Source organism: Triticum dicoccoides, chromosome 7B (assembly GCF_002162155.2).
Source record: "Triticum dicoccoides isolate Atlit2015 ecotype Zavitan chromosome 7B, WEW_v2.0, whole genome shotgun sequence".
Taxonomy (NCBI): domain Eukaryota; kingdom Viridiplantae; phylum Streptophyta; class Magnoliopsida; order Poales; family Poaceae; genus Triticum; species Triticum dicoccoides.
Window position 1 is genome coordinate 777,568,032 of NC_041393.1, and position 16,759 is coordinate 777,584,790.

Below are 16,759 nucleotides of genomic sequence, written 5' to 3' on the forward strand. Positions count from 1 at the left end.
GTAACTAGGACATGTATTGATGCCAGAGGCAGACTCCTGGCACTTATCACTCCTTAGATGAAGCAAGACAAGAGTGAGTCCGCTAAGGGACAAGTATGACTAAAAAAATGATGGCAGATTTTTATGGAAACGATTCTATTTGAGTATATTGTCTCATTGGGTTTGTCATTGTCGATAGCTATTCTTGTCGCCGTTAGGGCTGGCCGGATGATCCATCACATAAATGCTATTAATGTTGAAACACAAGTAACTGATATATCCAAAGATGTTCTTAAAGAACAAATCATTTATCAATTGGAAATACTCTATAAAGTCTATAGAGATACTACTGAGGGTGTGCACTTACCGGCAGGAGTCAATCTCCAAGAAGTAAGCACACATCTCTTTTTTGTAGACGAGAGAGTGAGCCTTCTAAACAGTATCTACTGTGATCTTATTGCAAAGGGAACTGGAAGTGAATACTTTGGCCAAGTTATACAATTTCTTCTGGGATAGCTTGTTGTGGGGCTTTCCGAAGGGTCGTTCTGAGAGTGGTCTCTTTTCTTTAAGGTTGCATATATTGTCGGAGAAGGGAGGGCCAGGTCTAAAAGTGCCGAGTTGGGTTTGGGACAAGATCAGGAAATAGTGCATCTTATATAGTGGGTGCCAACTTGATTGCTGCTGGGATTGCTTGATAGGAAACTTTGATTGATACGAGCAGATGTGAATGAATTGAAATAGTCAATAGTGGTGATATGATCCCGGTATCTACACTCGGATCTACTTCTGCTACCGAGACTGCTACTACTGTAAAAGCATCAGGAACGTGTCAATTCACTGAATAAAGTGCTCTTTCCATTGATTTATGGATGAAATCACGAAAAAGAGAAGGAACCACCGATTCTGCATCAAAAACAGGGGTTCTGGAGCCAGTTTCTCAAATCGTAAGTAGATCCAATCCAGGGCAGTTGATAAGTGAGGTTCTCCGGTCGAATGCAAATAAGCCAGAGCGTATCTCTTGTTTCGAGGAAGAAACAAACATCCTGGTCTCAATAGATCTTGATTCTATGCATGCGTCAGACACATCACGAGCCGGAACAAACGAGTGCTTTCAACTCGCGAGCCGGAACAAACGAGTGCTTTCAACAATAAGCAATACCCGAGCTTCCTTCTACCAACCAGGATTCCGATACCAATTCCAATCTGGCACAGCACAAGGAAGTAGCGCACCAGAAGAACCAATACGAGAACCCTTCCTTCCAGCCAGAATCCGTCTTTCTTGTCCTTTGCATTCGAGGAATGGGATCTGCCTTGTGGAAACAAAAGCTATTTGTTCGAGTCAAGCAAGCGGACAGTCAGCTAAGAATACTGGAAGAGAACTCTCTAGCCCTGCACTTAAACTAGACTAGAAATCCGAAAAACACTAGTTTTGGCCCATAGCGAAATAGAGTTTTTCTTCTCCGCGGACTCCCCATGCTTGGCGCCATAGGCTTTAGGACTTTTGGCACTAGGGAATCATACTTTGATCAGATCCGTGGACAGGCTCCCGAGGTCAAATCGGATTATGGACTTTTCCAGCTAAGTGAAAACGCACTTCACTACTAGCAAAGAAGTCAGCTCAGGGCAGGGCCGGTGGTAATCTCAGATAGGAACTTGCCGGGATCCTTCCATACCTGCCATCCACCACTACTACTGATTGTTTCCCAGAACGAGCCATACCTTTTCCCAGAATGAGAATACGGCTGAGGACGAATAGCGGCGCCTAGCTTTAGTTTCCACACGACACGATGGATCTATCACTCTCTTTAGCCAGGCCATTCTCTAGAGGAGAGTTCCAAGAATGAATTCCAATCTGGTACCAATCGTAGAAATCGTATTGTAGAGTTCTTCTCACGCCTAGCACAGCTACAAGCATTCCTCGAATGCAGAGACAAGACGGAGGATATCTGATCCCGCGGAACATCTGCTACCAACTACGGATTACCTTGTTTCCATGAAATCCATGTTTCTGGCACCTTGGCCCCCTCTACCTACGAAATTCTGATTCCTATGGTTGAAGAAAGTACAGCGTTGTCAATTCAACCTGAAAAAAGGGGAATAAGTTGACAAAGTCAGCTTGAATATTACGGTATGGATCAAAGGAAGCTATACCCGCCTTGATTTCTATCAAACTTATTAGATAGTAAAGCAGACAAGTCTGAAATGGAATGTTTGATCGGTATATGTAGGGCTCTCAAAAGAGAATCTATTTCAGCATAGTTGATTTTCAGAAGCCAACTAGAACTTCGCAGCTGCCGTATAGTTGATTGTTCCCACCAGTTTCGTTCTCATCTGGTCAGTTTCACGAATGCAAGGATTTACTACGACTCTCAGGTGTAAACCTTGGTCGTATACAGCGGTGAACTAGCTAAATATAGCTAGAGGAGTAATATAGCTAAATATAGCTATAGGGCATTCCACAGAGGTGAAATTCTCTCGGCAAAGCAGAACAAGAAGCAGCAGAAAGCAAAACAGTATAAGGGTCGTTCGGAGTTCCAGGCACAAAACAATTCTACAGAACTGGGTATACCAAACAGTTGATCAACAAGGCAAATGTCCACTAAACCAGCTAAACGGCTCACGAATTGTTTGGAATGCGACGGCAAATGTGATCTCCCAGCAATATCTCGAGTCCAAAACCTCACCCATCTACATATATCATCATCTGCGGCAAGAACATAGCAACACCAAAATCCTACCAGCAACTGCTGCAATGCACCCTCCTCACGACAGCCAACCATCGACGGTGTCAGACTATGATTCAGTTGCTGTACTACTCCTCTTTGTTCTGTTTCATGTTTTTGGCGGTTTCGTTCTTGTGTCTGAGTCCGAAGAAGACGGTGGATGTTGATCCAGTAGCAAAATTGTGCTTCCTGTTGCAGGATTTATGTATCGTGCCGTGCGTAGATATGGACGACATGGAAAAAATCCAGGTTTATGTACGACATGCTCTTTCCTTCCTTCATTCGGTGACGCACATAGGTGGCAGAGTCTTGTTCCTGGAGTCGCTCACAACTTTTGGGAGCACCGAGATCCTGAATAAGATGCTGCACGAATTGGCTGAGGTGTTGGGAGCCCCCAATAGAGAAGGACGATGCGGAAAGGGATGATGGGAAAGTGACAAGACTGGACTTCGACTCGTTTAAAAAGAGTTGTAGCCGTACGGAATTCCAATTGGAATGGACCCATCTCATGATACAAGTTACCCTGGATTTCTTTCTATTCCTATTTCGCTGGGCAATTCTAGTTTTTGTTATGATGATCTCATGGATAGTAGTATTGAGTTCTATAAACAGATTGATAGTAGGTTTTAAGATAGCTTAGCCCTTGCTATGATTCAATTTGTATTGGAGAAGAGGGGCGCCAACCCTATGGGGAATGTAGCTATGCTGTACTTCTTCCTACTAGCTACGGTGCAGCACCTGTTCCTAGCTACGATGCTGCTCCTGTCCGCCCCTTGATTTATCACCGCTTTGGTCTTTTATTGGTCATTGATTTATAGACGGGAGGATAAGTACCCTGGCTCGACCCCAGATATCGATTTAGCATTCCATTATCGGATCTCCGAAATGGGAAACCAGAAAAGTAATCGAAATCGTGTGCCAGCGGGACATACGAAATTCACACTTTTTGACTCTCAATCCACAGGTAGAGATACCAGGGGTGGGTTTTCATGGCCTATAGTCTCCCCTGCCGACGAAGCACGAACTACTTGTTGAAATCGCGGATCCAAATCTTGCATTTCTCCTTTACTCGTCAAAGGCCTCGTATTGTTATTCCCATGATTCATGTGGGCTATCTGCTCTTTATTGTAGGGTCCTACTCCCACCTATCCTTAAAAAACGATGTGAGTGGCTCATACTAATCAAATGTACAAGTAACTGACCCTTATCAAGCTTTTCACACATAGTGTTTTGATCTAAGATTGCAATTCTTCCATGTTTCCGCAGTAGCATATTGTTCCATGGAGCTACGGTCCAAAATAGGAATCAACAAGTGTTTCCACGACTCTACCGCCCGGCCAATCCTGTTCCACTGAATCCCCTCCCTTTTTCATGGCCACATATCTTTATGGCTAAGGAGTGGGAAATCTTTCTCCTGTTACACAAATCAAATGTTTCATTTCATCCGGGAAAAGCCACCTCTTTCTCCACAAACAATGTCTTTGTCATTTGATCCTGTTTTTATCCGTTAGATAGGAACAACTTTGCTAAATACTGAGAACTCTCGGATAGAGTATTAGAATGAAAAGACCATTAATTATATAAGGAAGAACCCAGGGTTCTAGCCCATTCCCATTCCTAAATCAATAATTCGTAGTGCTTTTGCCTTTCTTGCGTACTCCTGGTGAACCAGTTGCTAGCCATATGTTTAGGAGGCTATTTTCTCCTATTAAGTAAGATTCTTAAGCTTAATAAGCCCAAAGATCGAAAAGTACGGACCATTTTGAAATAAAACCGGACCATTTGTAAATCAAAATAGAAAAAGAAATCTAGCTACTCTCTTCTCTGTCTCCTTCAAAAAAAGAAAGCTAAGGCAATTGGTGTTGAATAAACAAAACCACACCGAACCAGTCAGGAGTTTTCAGAGATTAGGCCCAGCATCACATGACACCACTTCATTGTATGCAACACGAGGAACCGATCAAGAAAGACGAAGCAGACATGCACAAGTTCAAGAGCGAGGTCAGACAAGCATGTATCAGAACAACAACGTGATCAAGGCTGCAGCTGCTGTTGCGAGGACTAACGTCACAAGGGAAATCCGGCAGGAACTGAAGGCCACCGATCCCGACCGATCGCGCGGCACGGACGTCGAAAGCTCCTCCATAGTCGACGGGGGCACTTCACTTGTCCTGGGGCGGCAGCAGCACGGACATGCACAACTGATTTCAATTAGTACACACGAAGTATGATCAACGATTCCGCAAAGATATTAATTCCAGTGTTCAAACGATCAAATGGATGAGACGATCAACGATTGCTCAGGTTAAAAAACTAGAAGGTACAGTTACAACTTAACAGATCTGTGCACTCAGAGTTTGAGAAGACTATATATATAGCATCCGCATCACCAGGACACTCGATACTGTAATTAGTAGGCACTTACAAGTTAATAGAACATATGCTGCGAGTAGAAGAATTGAATCAATAATCAGTTTTATCATACAATCAAGTTTGAATCTGTATTCCTATAGCCCTATAGCAGCATATAACAAGAAATGGAGAGAACACCGCAAGTGAAAATAAAAAAATTCCGTTTTGTTGTGGGCAGATGAGCAGGGATCATATGGTGCGAAAGCCGAAATGGCCAAGAGTCTCTGAATGGCATTAGTGACCGCAGATTCACCGAATTACTAGACAAGCAGAAAAACGTTTACCTGGAGACATTTTAGGCGTGGGAGGTGAGTCAGGTGTGAAATGCATCTCAGGAAGCGACTTGAGCCCTGTTTCAAATGGGGGGAAACAAATAAATGAAAAAATAAAATTGGTACATTCAAAAGAACTGCTCAACTGATCAGTAATCATGACTAACCATAGCAAAAAAGCACAGTAATAATATCCCTAAGAGTAGCATCCAGAGCTCGCTGGTAATCCGCATCTACCACCAACCATCACCAATGTAGCTTCACAAGGACTCACAAGAACAAGGATAGGAGCGCATAAACTTATTTTGTAACTTGTTCGGTGATCAAGAACACGCGCATAGGGAGCACAAGAATCGATCGAAGCATATACTCGCCATCAAGAAGGGACAAGTTTCTCCCCCTGGCCCTACTCCCCAACCAACCCACCGAACTAACTCCATACGTTCATCATCATACATTGCGTACCGTGCATTTTTCCTCTTCCTTCCATACTGTGCACGAGGCCTTTGGCTACTCAATTTATTTTCTTTTGCTGCTTCTCTATTCTACATAGACCCGGCAATCTCCCTCCGACAAAAGCATACTTTTTGATTACTCTAAAGAAATATAGCCCATTGGGCCGGATTTAGGATTATGCTTACTCCTACTGTGGAGAAAACCAGAGGAGTCCGACTACCATTTCTTCGTATGAAGTACGTACTTGTTCTTCACCGTGCAAGCTCTACAGGTTTCAGAATCCGAGGCCTTCAACTTCAACCGTAGACGTAGAAGCAAACCAGTACTTAAGCATCGAGCGAATGAGAGACGAGTGAGACGCCTTTAGCTCCTAGAATGCCTTCTTCAACTTTGCTATACGCAATTCGTGCGCCAAATAGAACTGCTAGACTACGTCGAGTTGTGACCACTCATGCCTCTAAAGAGCGAGGCAAAGGGTAACACTAGGGCGGAGCTCCACCTTTTGTTCTTCCAGCTCGGACTCCTAAACTAGAAACTATATAAGAGGCACGAGATGATCAGGTGTGTGCACTAAAGCTCGACATGATGAAAGCTTATGAGAACTTCACTGCTATAGCTGATACGGGATCTAATGACTTATTTCTTAAAATAGGGTTTTGTGACTACCGAAAGTGTCTCTTTTCATGACACAGGGGGGGTCTCTGTGGCCCTAGTTTCTTTGGCCCATTTGAAATGAGCTATGAATAGGTCCTACTTCAGACAATCCTTCGTTGTCCCTTCAGAGGAGATGAGTGGGATGACGAATGAGTTCTTTAAACATCTCTATACTGCTGAAGGTACTGAAAGAATGGAGGATGTTCGTTCTGTCGACAGTTCCTCGGAAAGTATCTCAGGCAATGAATGAGCAATTGACTGCGCCCTTTACTGGTTCTGAAGTGTGACCTTTTTAAGATGTACCCTGAAAGGCCCCTGGTCCGGACGGCTATCCAGCCCACTTTTTTTCAGCGAAGGTGGGATTTCTATGGTGATGAGGTTAGTGACTTCAGTTACCTTCTCGGTTCTTTTCAATGGGAAGCGTCTTGAGGAATTCAAACCTTCTCAGGGACTACGCCAGGGAGATCCAATCTCTCCGTACTTATTCTTGTTAGCAGCAGTTTAGGTATTCGAAATAGCGAAATACATAAATTATCTATCTCAAGTACGTCTCGTACTTATCTTGAGCCATCAGTCAGATTGAATGTAGCGCCCTGCCGGCAGCTCCTGACCTCTGTTCCTATGGGGGAAAGAAGGTGTGGCTTTGGACCCCAAACTCTTCCATGACGCCCTTCTTCTTATAGCGTGGGTAAGTGATCAATACAGACAAAAATCACACCCATTGGATCCATCCTGATATGATTGGGTGATTTGCACGTTCCCTTAAGAACAAGCACACACACACTAAATCCTGAAAAGAAAGATAGATGCTCATCTTCACACTGATAGCAGCAGGCTCACTACGTACGTTGTCCAACCCACCTCGTAAGACATCTTTCCTTGGATAGCCAAGCGAAAGAGGAGGTCTCAAGCGTGCAAAAACACATGTATGAGCAGGAAAAGATGTGCAATCAAGCTCAGAGACTGCAGATAACGGATCTCTCAGGCACCGGTTTCCCTCAGTTCAGGAAGGGAAGCGAGCTTTCAAGGGTCCAAGGATAAAAAAGGTAATTAATATGTCTCTGACCGAAGTGATAGATAAAGGCTTTACCCATTGGCAAGGAACGCTTGGAGGAGTGAAACAACGATTCCGCCTAGCGTAGGACACGTATATTTGATCCAATCTAGCAAGCGTAGCCAGCCCCACCCACGGGTGAAATTGTACAGCTCCCTATCTCGTTGAAAGCCCCTTTGCTTACGGAAGAGAAGAGTTGGATGCCGTGGTGGGAAAGCTCCCGTTTCAACTTTGCTTCTTGTAAGCTTCGGTATAAATAGCTCACTTGCGGGATCTAATCTCATTTTATGGGAACAGCTTTCATTTCTATCTTTTGGCTTAAAGTGGTGAACAAATCCTTTCTCTTCACTTTTTGTGCTCCGCATGGCTCCGGTCAAGATGTGACTCATCTTGTATATACATAATTAGGAGACCTCTCACGAACTTGTCAAAGAAAGGAGTACCATTTGTGTGGACAAGCCAAAGCAATCCTTTGATGTTCTCAAGCAAGCTTTAATTGAGGCCCCTGTGTTGGTTCTCCCTGATTTCAGTAAAAGATTTGTGCTAGAGATAGATGCCTGTGGGCATTGGAGCTGTGATAAGGGGTAGAAGTATTCGTGTGGGGTGGGTTTCGAAGGGAAGGTTGCACAATAGATCGGAGATCCTTTGAGGAAGACTGAAATGACTATACTTATAGAATGGTCCATATCGAACAGATACGATACTGGTTTACACAGAGAATATCGCCTAGCTCTAAAACGGCAGCACCTGAGTGCAACTTAGAGTAAGAAAGAACGACCTTCTGCTACCTTTTTACCGGGGCATTGTTTTAACAACTTTAGCTGATTGATCTACGAATGGAGGGATTCCAGCTTATTTTTGTTAACCGAGATGCAAACGACTAACAAACTGGATTTGAAGCCACCTGTCGTAATAGTACCTGCGGGTTCTTTCTGTGGAGCCTTCAAATGCAATAGCTAGCTGCCCAACGGCCAATGCCACAGGCAAATCTCCATTTTCCAACTTATACAACTCTTTGGGGTCCAAAGATACTCGCCATTGCAACTTAATAAATAGGACCGGTGGGATCGCCTTCAACAGATATATCGGTTTCACTGCTTTCGTACCCTTTGTTTTGGTCATGTGGATGACCCGCAGGCCGTAGATAAGATGGATACTCACGTACTGCCTTCAATGAAGAGAGTTTTACCAAGGACCCTTAGACAGATAGGGGGGACAGACAAGAGGTATGCAACCTGCTGAATATTGTCACCGAATCGCTCACTGACAAATACTTGGGGCTCCCCTCCCTGTTTGGAGTGGATAGGAGCGACTGCTTCCAACACTTAATTGAGAGAGTTTGCACTCGGATTAATGGCTGCAAAGAGGAAGGGCTAATTGGCTCCGCCATGGAGACCGAAATACGAGCTTCTTTCATCACATCATTTTGCAACGGAGAAAAAAGAAGAACATAATAAAGTTTCTGAATGACTCAAACGACAACAGGATCGAAGGTAATGACCAGTTAGCATCTCTGATACAGGGTTACTTTGAGGGACTGTTCACCTCAGAAGTCCTAGCTCCCGACCCTGGGCTACTGGGGAAAGTAAACAGGCGAGTAACTGAAGAAATGAACGCAAGCCTCTTGGCTCCGTTCACGGCAGATGAAGTAAAGGCAGCACTCTGAATTCAATCGAGAGTTAGGTACAGTAATCTTCAGATATGACAATACCTCCCCCAAAGCATTGTCAAGTGTTGGAATTAGGGCACCAACCACGAATAGGAGCTGTATAGAACTCCGGAAAGAGACCTTTGATGAAGTTGGCATCCTCCCAAGTGGCATTTGCTTGATCCAAACTAGCCCACTTCCTTGGTTGCTGAAAAACCATGGAATGCAAGTAATTTTCCACACACGGATTCACACGTTCTGTCTGGCCATCTGATTGTGGGTGATAGGCAGAGCTAAACCTCAATTTCACTTGCAGTGCTTTGAAGAAGGCCTGCCACATGTTACTTGTGAATATCCAGTTTCTATCAGAGACTATTGACTTTGGCAATCCATTCCACTTAAAAACATTATTCATGAAAGCATGAGAGACTGATTGTACTGTATAAGGGTGAGCAAGGGGAATGAAATGAGAATATTTAGTGAACCTGTCCACCACCAACAATATGACTTCTTTGCCCAATGATTTGGGAAGACCCTCAAAGAAATCCAGGGAGATGTCAGTCCAAGCAGAAGTAGGTAATGGCAGTGGATCTAGGAGACCAGGGTAGTGGCAATGCTCTCCCTTGACTCTTTGGCAAACTGCACACTCATGTAGAAAAGTTTCAATCTCCTGGCCTGGCGCCAATCAAATAGCTTTTTTACCCTTTGATAAGTAGCCACAATGCCTGAATGGCCTCCTATGGGAGAGTTGTGAAGTGAATCAATGATTTGGTGTTTAAGAACAGCTTCTGATCCCACATATATTCTTCCTTTATATCTCAAAATGCCAGAATGAAGAGTATAAGGGGGTGCTGCATTGGCTGATACAGTGAGCTTCTCAAGCAGAGATTTGCAGTGATCATCATTAGTGTAGCTGGTTTCTACAGTTGAAGCCCAAGCAGGAGTAACTGCAGTGACTGCCATCATAAGAGAATCTCTTCTGCTCAAAGCATCTGCAACCTTGTTTTCTTTTTTTTGTATTCAATCTTGTAATTGAATTCAAGCAATTTTCACATAAGCTTGTGCTGGATGCCCTCAGAGACTTTTTGTTCTGTGATGTATTTAAGGCTCTGTTGATCAGTTTTGATCAATAAAAGAATTGGGAACCAAGAAAGTAGTGGCGCCATCTCTTCAAGGATTCACAAATAGCTAAAGCTTCTCCTTATCATAAGTTGACATAGCTGCATTTCTGGGTCCAAGGGTTTTACTGAAATAAGCAATTGGTCTGCCTTGTTGCATGAGGACAGAACCAATACCTTGACCTGATGCATCTGTTTAAAAAGTAAATGGTAGGGTCAAATCAGGCAAAGCCATAACAGGAGCAGTGACCATACAATTCTTCAATGTTGTGAAGGCCTCAATTTGAGCATCTGACCACTGGAATGATTCTTTTTTTAGACAGTCATGAAGTGGCCTAGAATTTATCCCATAATTCTTGACAAATCTTCTTTTTCTGCAGCCATACCAAGAAAACTCCTCAACTGAGTGATAGTCTTAGGTGCTGGCCATTCTTTGATGGCAACTATTTTGTGGGGGTCTGTAGATAGACCCTATCCTTAGATAACATGCCCTAAATACTCCACTTGAGGGACAGGAAAACTTCATTTGCTAATCTTAGCATATAGTTTTTATGACCTTAGAATGTCCAGGACTAACTTTAGATGCTTGAGATGAGCTTGTTTGGTCTTGCTATATATCAGAATATCATCAAAGAATACCAAAAGGTATTTCCGGAGCAAAAACATGATTCATTAAAGATTGGAAGGTAGCAGGTGCATTAGTGAGTCCAAATGGCATCACTAAGTATTCATAATGACAAAAATATGTCCTAAAATTTTGGAATGTCTTCTCTTCTCATTCTTATCTGATGATAACCTGTTCTCAAATCAAGTTTGGAAAACAGTTGTGCACCATGTAGCTCATCTAATAGATCCTCAATGACAGGAATATTGAATTGATTTTCTGCACTTAACCCGAAAGCAAGTTTGAAAACAAGACCTGCTCTGTGAAGTGATGGAAGTAGTGAAGGTTTAGGCTTCGGATCTGTGAAGTTCAGGTTTTGGAGTAGAGGTCAGAGGCTAGTGCGGGTAGCCCTGTCGGAAACTAGAAAGAAGAGGCTGATGCACCTGCCCGGCGGTGGGTGGGTTCAGCTCGATCAACTGGGATAGGAGTTTTTTCTCTATCTTGCTCCATGGTGTTCAAGCAGTGCGTCCAGAAAGCTGTGATTCATGGGAGGGAGCAGCTTCAATAGCTTTGGCTGTGAAAACTCTTGGTCTTGGAGCATCAGTGTCATCAGTTCACCCAAGATCAGCAGGACAAATAACTACTAGGTTTGTGCCAGAAAAGCGTCTTGCGTGACGGGGAAAGAGTGGAAAAAGAAAGAGATTCATCAGCTATGGAATCTGACAGGTATCGGTATTGAACAGAGGGGGCTGTTCACAAAGCATCCCATGGATGGTAATGGTGCTTTCCTAGCTGCTGTTCCTACTCCTTTGGCTGGTGCCAAATCAGGTGACTTTGAAGTTGAAGCTTGCCTGCAGAACGATGTAGCCATGCTGGTAGTACTATGATTGCCTTAGAGCGTAGATGTCTCTGTCCCTAGGAACGTGATGCTTAGGTGCGAGGTGAAACACAAGCAGGAGATCGAGAAAAGAAATCATACGGATTGCAACCTACAGATGAAGAATCTGCTTCATTGTTCCCACCATCTATATCAGATGTTTAATAAGAATAGGAATCGAATAAGCTGCTGATTGACTGAGGAAGCATTTGAAAAGAAAGGAAGGGTGATGCTTGTTAAACAAAGCTGCGTGTGGGGCCGCCACGTATAGCTTTAGTTTCTGCTGTAGCATCGGTTATTTCCGTTATTGCTGTAGTAGCATCGGTTATTGCTCAGGTTACGAATGACCCAATCTATCTATGGCAACCACCCCTACTTTTAGTAGATGGAGATGCGCACCTAGAAAAGACGGATGAAAGAAAACCTGCCCTTCTGACTTCTTCTCTTGTCTGTCCTTTACGCAAAGCGATCTATGGTCTCAACAAGCCCCGATAGCGTCGGTTTTTGAAGTTCAGCACAGTGGTTATGTTATCCAGGCAGGGTTTGCTCGGAGTGATCATGATTCGGCCATGTTCGTATCAGTTTATCCTCGAGGACGTGCTATTCTGTTGTTGTATGTTGATGATATCAAACTGACTGGTGATTACTCCGTTACCATATCGCTGATCAAGTGTCGCCTTCATCAATTATTTGCTATGAAGGCGCTGACGCGCCCTAAGCCTTTTCTTGGCTTGGAGGTCGCACATTCTCCTCGTGGATATTTGGTATCTCAGATCAAATAACGTCATGACTTGATCACTTGAGCTTAACTCAATGATGAGAAGACTGTTGACACTCCCTTGGAGCTTTACGTTAAACTTCGTCCGACTGATGGCTCACCATTATCTGATCCGACGCAGTACAGACAGTAGGTCGGCGGTTTGGTTTATCTGACGATCTCTTGCCCAGATGGCTTTTCCTAAGAAAGTCAGCCTTTCATGGCTGCCCCCCGGTCAGTTCACTTTGCAGCAGTTCATCGGATTCTTAGATATATTCGAGGTACCTTTTCTCGAGCCGTCCTTTTTTCCGTCATCGTCTTCTTTAGAGTTGCGTGCAACTACTGATGCCGATTGGGCCTTCAGATAGGTGCTCAACTACAGGCTTATCTATTTTATGGGGAGACAACACACTATCTTGGATGAGATAAAAGCAATAGACAGTTGCTCCTTCCACTGCCGAAGCGGAGTACCGTGCCATGGCACACTACTAGATAGATTGTATGGCTCCGTTGGTGACTTTCTGATCGCGGGTTTCATTTGAAAAACCCCAACGCCATTCATCTTGCGTCAAATCCAGTCTTTCATGCAAGAGTTTCATTTTTGGCCGCTACTACGTTCGTCGAAAACTTCTTGATGGCACCATCATCTCATTACCTTATTTTTTCCCTTCGACTTCGGCTATGACCAATGCCCCACCTAGCTGAATAGGCGTAACAAAGCTACCTGAAAAAGGCAAGGTGCACCTTAGATTGAAATCGACAAATTTCGTTTTGCCAGATGGATTCTTTAGAAAGATTCCCGGATAAAGTTCAGTAGAATATTTAGTTAGAATCTAAATAAAGGCGCATACGTGGGCGGGCAGGGGGCCCCACTACTTCTTCATTCAGGGGGGGGCTAGCCTCATGACTTCCCACTGGGCGAGGGGTGCACCTAACCCACCTACTCACTCATCAATTACGGTGTTCAGCTGACTTGCACAGAAAGACCCCTATTGTTTAGTAATTTGGCGCCCCATCTTTTGATTGACTGTTGTCAACTAATCTTTTCAATGTTCAATTCTACTCTATGTTAGAGCATTTCTGTGAATGCTATTTCGATCTAAGTGGTCCTATTCTCTGTCCCGTGCTAGGAAGCATTACTCCTCTTTTCATTCCAAATTCTTCAATAAGACCGATACGATTGATTGGTCTGTGCGTTTCTCTTATTACTTTTTTGTATCCCCCTGTTCCTCGGATACAATTCGATCCTTCTACGGCCAAATCTCAATTTGTGGAAAGCCTTCGATGGCTTCCTTATGAAAACATCCATTTGTATATGGGTATAGACGGTCTTTCATTATTCTTCGTGATATTGACCACATTTCTGATCCCTATTTGCATTTCAGTGGGTTGATCTGGTATGAGAAGTTTTGGGAAAGAGTATATTACAGCATTTCTAATTCGTGAATTTCTAATGATCGCCGTGTCCTGCATGCTGGATCCTCTACTATTCTATGTTCTTTCCGAAAGCGTGCCAATCCCTATGTTGTGCGGAGCTGAGCATCTTCTATTCGCTGGGATCAAGCTTTTCCTCTGCAGGGGCCTTGTGCAGTAAACCCCCTACGGGCGGTCCCCTGTCGTCATAAAGTAGTAAAGGTCCCCGCGAAGCTTTCGGGAAGAGGGGTAGTCTTGTGCGTAAGCATAGCATTTCTGGTCGAACCACCGAACCACACATCTTTTTTTGGTGGGAGGGTACTCCGAGTAGTGGGTACCTCGTAGGACCTCGACCCGCCTACTCAGGTCTTGTATGGATATGCAGGAAGGGGTGCTCCTAGGTGTGTGTAGGGGTGTGTTTGTTCGCGAGAATGAATTCCTCGTCAAGTCAGGGGGGGTGTGGACACACTTGCGCGAATTCGGGTAACGGCTACAAGGGATAAAAATAAAGGAAACTGTACCCGACCAGGGATGGACGTAAACTCGTAAGCTATCGAGGGTAGGGATAATCGTCCAGGTCTTATTAAAAAAAAGCCGCCCCGCCACGTCAGGCAGGTTAGTTCCTCTGTCGTTGCCGGAGAGTTCTTGGCGAAGAGACCTTAGGATAAGTTGCTAAAACAAACGGAGGGGAGGATCAACCCGTTCAGTAGAATTCCGAAGAAAGACTGTTGGCAGCAGGTGGAGACATTTCTTTGGCCCCCTTCCAAATAAATGCGGGTAGGGTAGAGCTCGGCAGAGGGTTCGAGAATAGGGTAGGGTTTTTTACGGTCGGGTCCCCTACCACTAGTCCGGCTAGCCTTCTTTCGGGCAGGAAGCAGGCCTAAACGACGGGCGGGCATCTCCCGCTACGCAAGCAGCATTGTTCGCCACCACCCGAGAAGCAAAAGATTCGAGAGTAAAGGCGGAAAAGACAAGCATAGTGGTCTAATGACAAGGGCCGACGACGGAAGCTCGGGACAGAGCCGTATGATGCGGAAGTCTCACGTACGGTTCCGTGAGAAGGGAGTGGCTACCCACTGGAGCTTCGACCAACTACCACCGGTCAATTCCGCTTTGGGGCTACCCCTGACTCTACCATCATTATAGGGGTATGGGGTTCGAGACAAAGAAAGATCAAGGCAGCACATCAGTTTTTCCTATATACTTTACTGGGATCTGTTTTATGCTATTAGCTATTCTGTTGATTCTTCTCCAAACAGGAACCACCGATTTACAAATTTTATTAACCACTGAATTTAGTGAGCGGCGCCAAATCCTTCTATGGATTGCTTTTTTCGCCTCTTTTGCCGTCAAAGTGCCTATGGTACCAGTTCATATTTGGTTACCCGAAGCCCATGTAGAGGCACCTACGGCTGGATCCGTCATCTTGGCTGGAATTCTTTTAAAATTGGGAACCTACGGGTTTTTAAGATTTTCCATACCCATGTTTCCCGAGGCGACACTTTGTTTCACTCCTTTCATTTATACTCTAAGCGCGATTGCTATAATATATACTTCCTTGACCACTTTAAGACAGCTCGATCTTAAGAAGATCATTGCCTACTCCTCAGTAGCCCATATGAATTTGGTGACTATTGGTATGTTTAGTCGGGCGGCGGCCGTCAGGTCACCTATTTTGAGTTATGGACACACAAGCAAGGCCAAAACATGTGTGCCGGGCGTGCGACCCATCAACCTACTAGCAATAGGGGAGAAAACTTAGCATGTCGCAACAAAAGCGTCGATTCGAGGCGTCAGCAAAACACCGCCGTCTGTTCCTAAAACAAAACCCCTTAGCACCCCGGGACGGGAGTGGGGGACGGCCCTACGCAGACAGCAGCAGCACCGGCTCTACGAAGTCCAAATCGAATCTTTCGGTTGGCTTTCCCGTGAATAAGAATTGTTGGGCGCGGCGAAGCGAGCGCTTCTAGCTGTTTCGCTTGCTTCTTTCTTATTGTGGCGGCTATTATGGCGTGGCTGAAATGAACGAAAAGCGAGATGATTCAAATCGATTGATAGATGGCCTGATCTGTTCTGATAGATCAAAAGGTTTTCTATCAATAATAAGGGTTGACCTCTTTCTATCTATTGATGATACAAGATATCTATCTATTCTGGATCCATCAGAAAGAAATCGATATGTATCTTATTTTTTCTACATCGTATGTAGAGCGCCCAAGCGTTTGGCCAGCTCAGTTCTATTATCCATCGGTCCAATGCACTGGCTCATCTCATGGAGGGAAAAAGCAAATGTAGTTAGTTGTCTTGTTGTTGTTCGCCGCCTCGACACATTCCCCGGCATCGTCCCACACAGAAAGAAAGAGCGTGGAGCCCCGGCCCGACCTGTAAGTCCGCTAACATAAAGCGAGGAGTTGAGCCTGAACTGGCGAACCGAAGTCACTTTCGTAACCATACTTCCTACAGCTAACACGTGTCCAGTCCAGCGGGAACGCGAAGCGCAAACGAACGTGAGCTGCTATACCGAATCCCCCGCTGGCCATCGGGTACCTAGTGGTAAGGCCATGATGCGCAGGGGAAGGGATCACTCATTCTTCTATTGGGGACAGGTGCACGAACGACAACTCCAAACGTCAGACATCCGCCGCCTATACCTACCGTTTAGGTGGCACCAGCGAGATCCAGCTAAGGTAAGGAACTTCGTGTCGCGGCTGCTCCACTCCGCTGCGGTCTTTTGAACTGAACTTCGTTGCCTTCCCGCGCGCGAAACGAATGGGCGCTGTGTCGTGGGTAAG

The 16,759-nt window shown here is 44.8% G+C and overlaps 1 pseudogene; it reads left to right on the top strand.

The window, feature by feature from the left end:
• The first annotated feature begins 13,155 nt into the window (after nt 1-13,155).
• LOC119340287 overlaps nt 13,156-16,759 on the top strand; it is a 9,015-nt pseudogene continuing 5,411 nt past the window's right edge.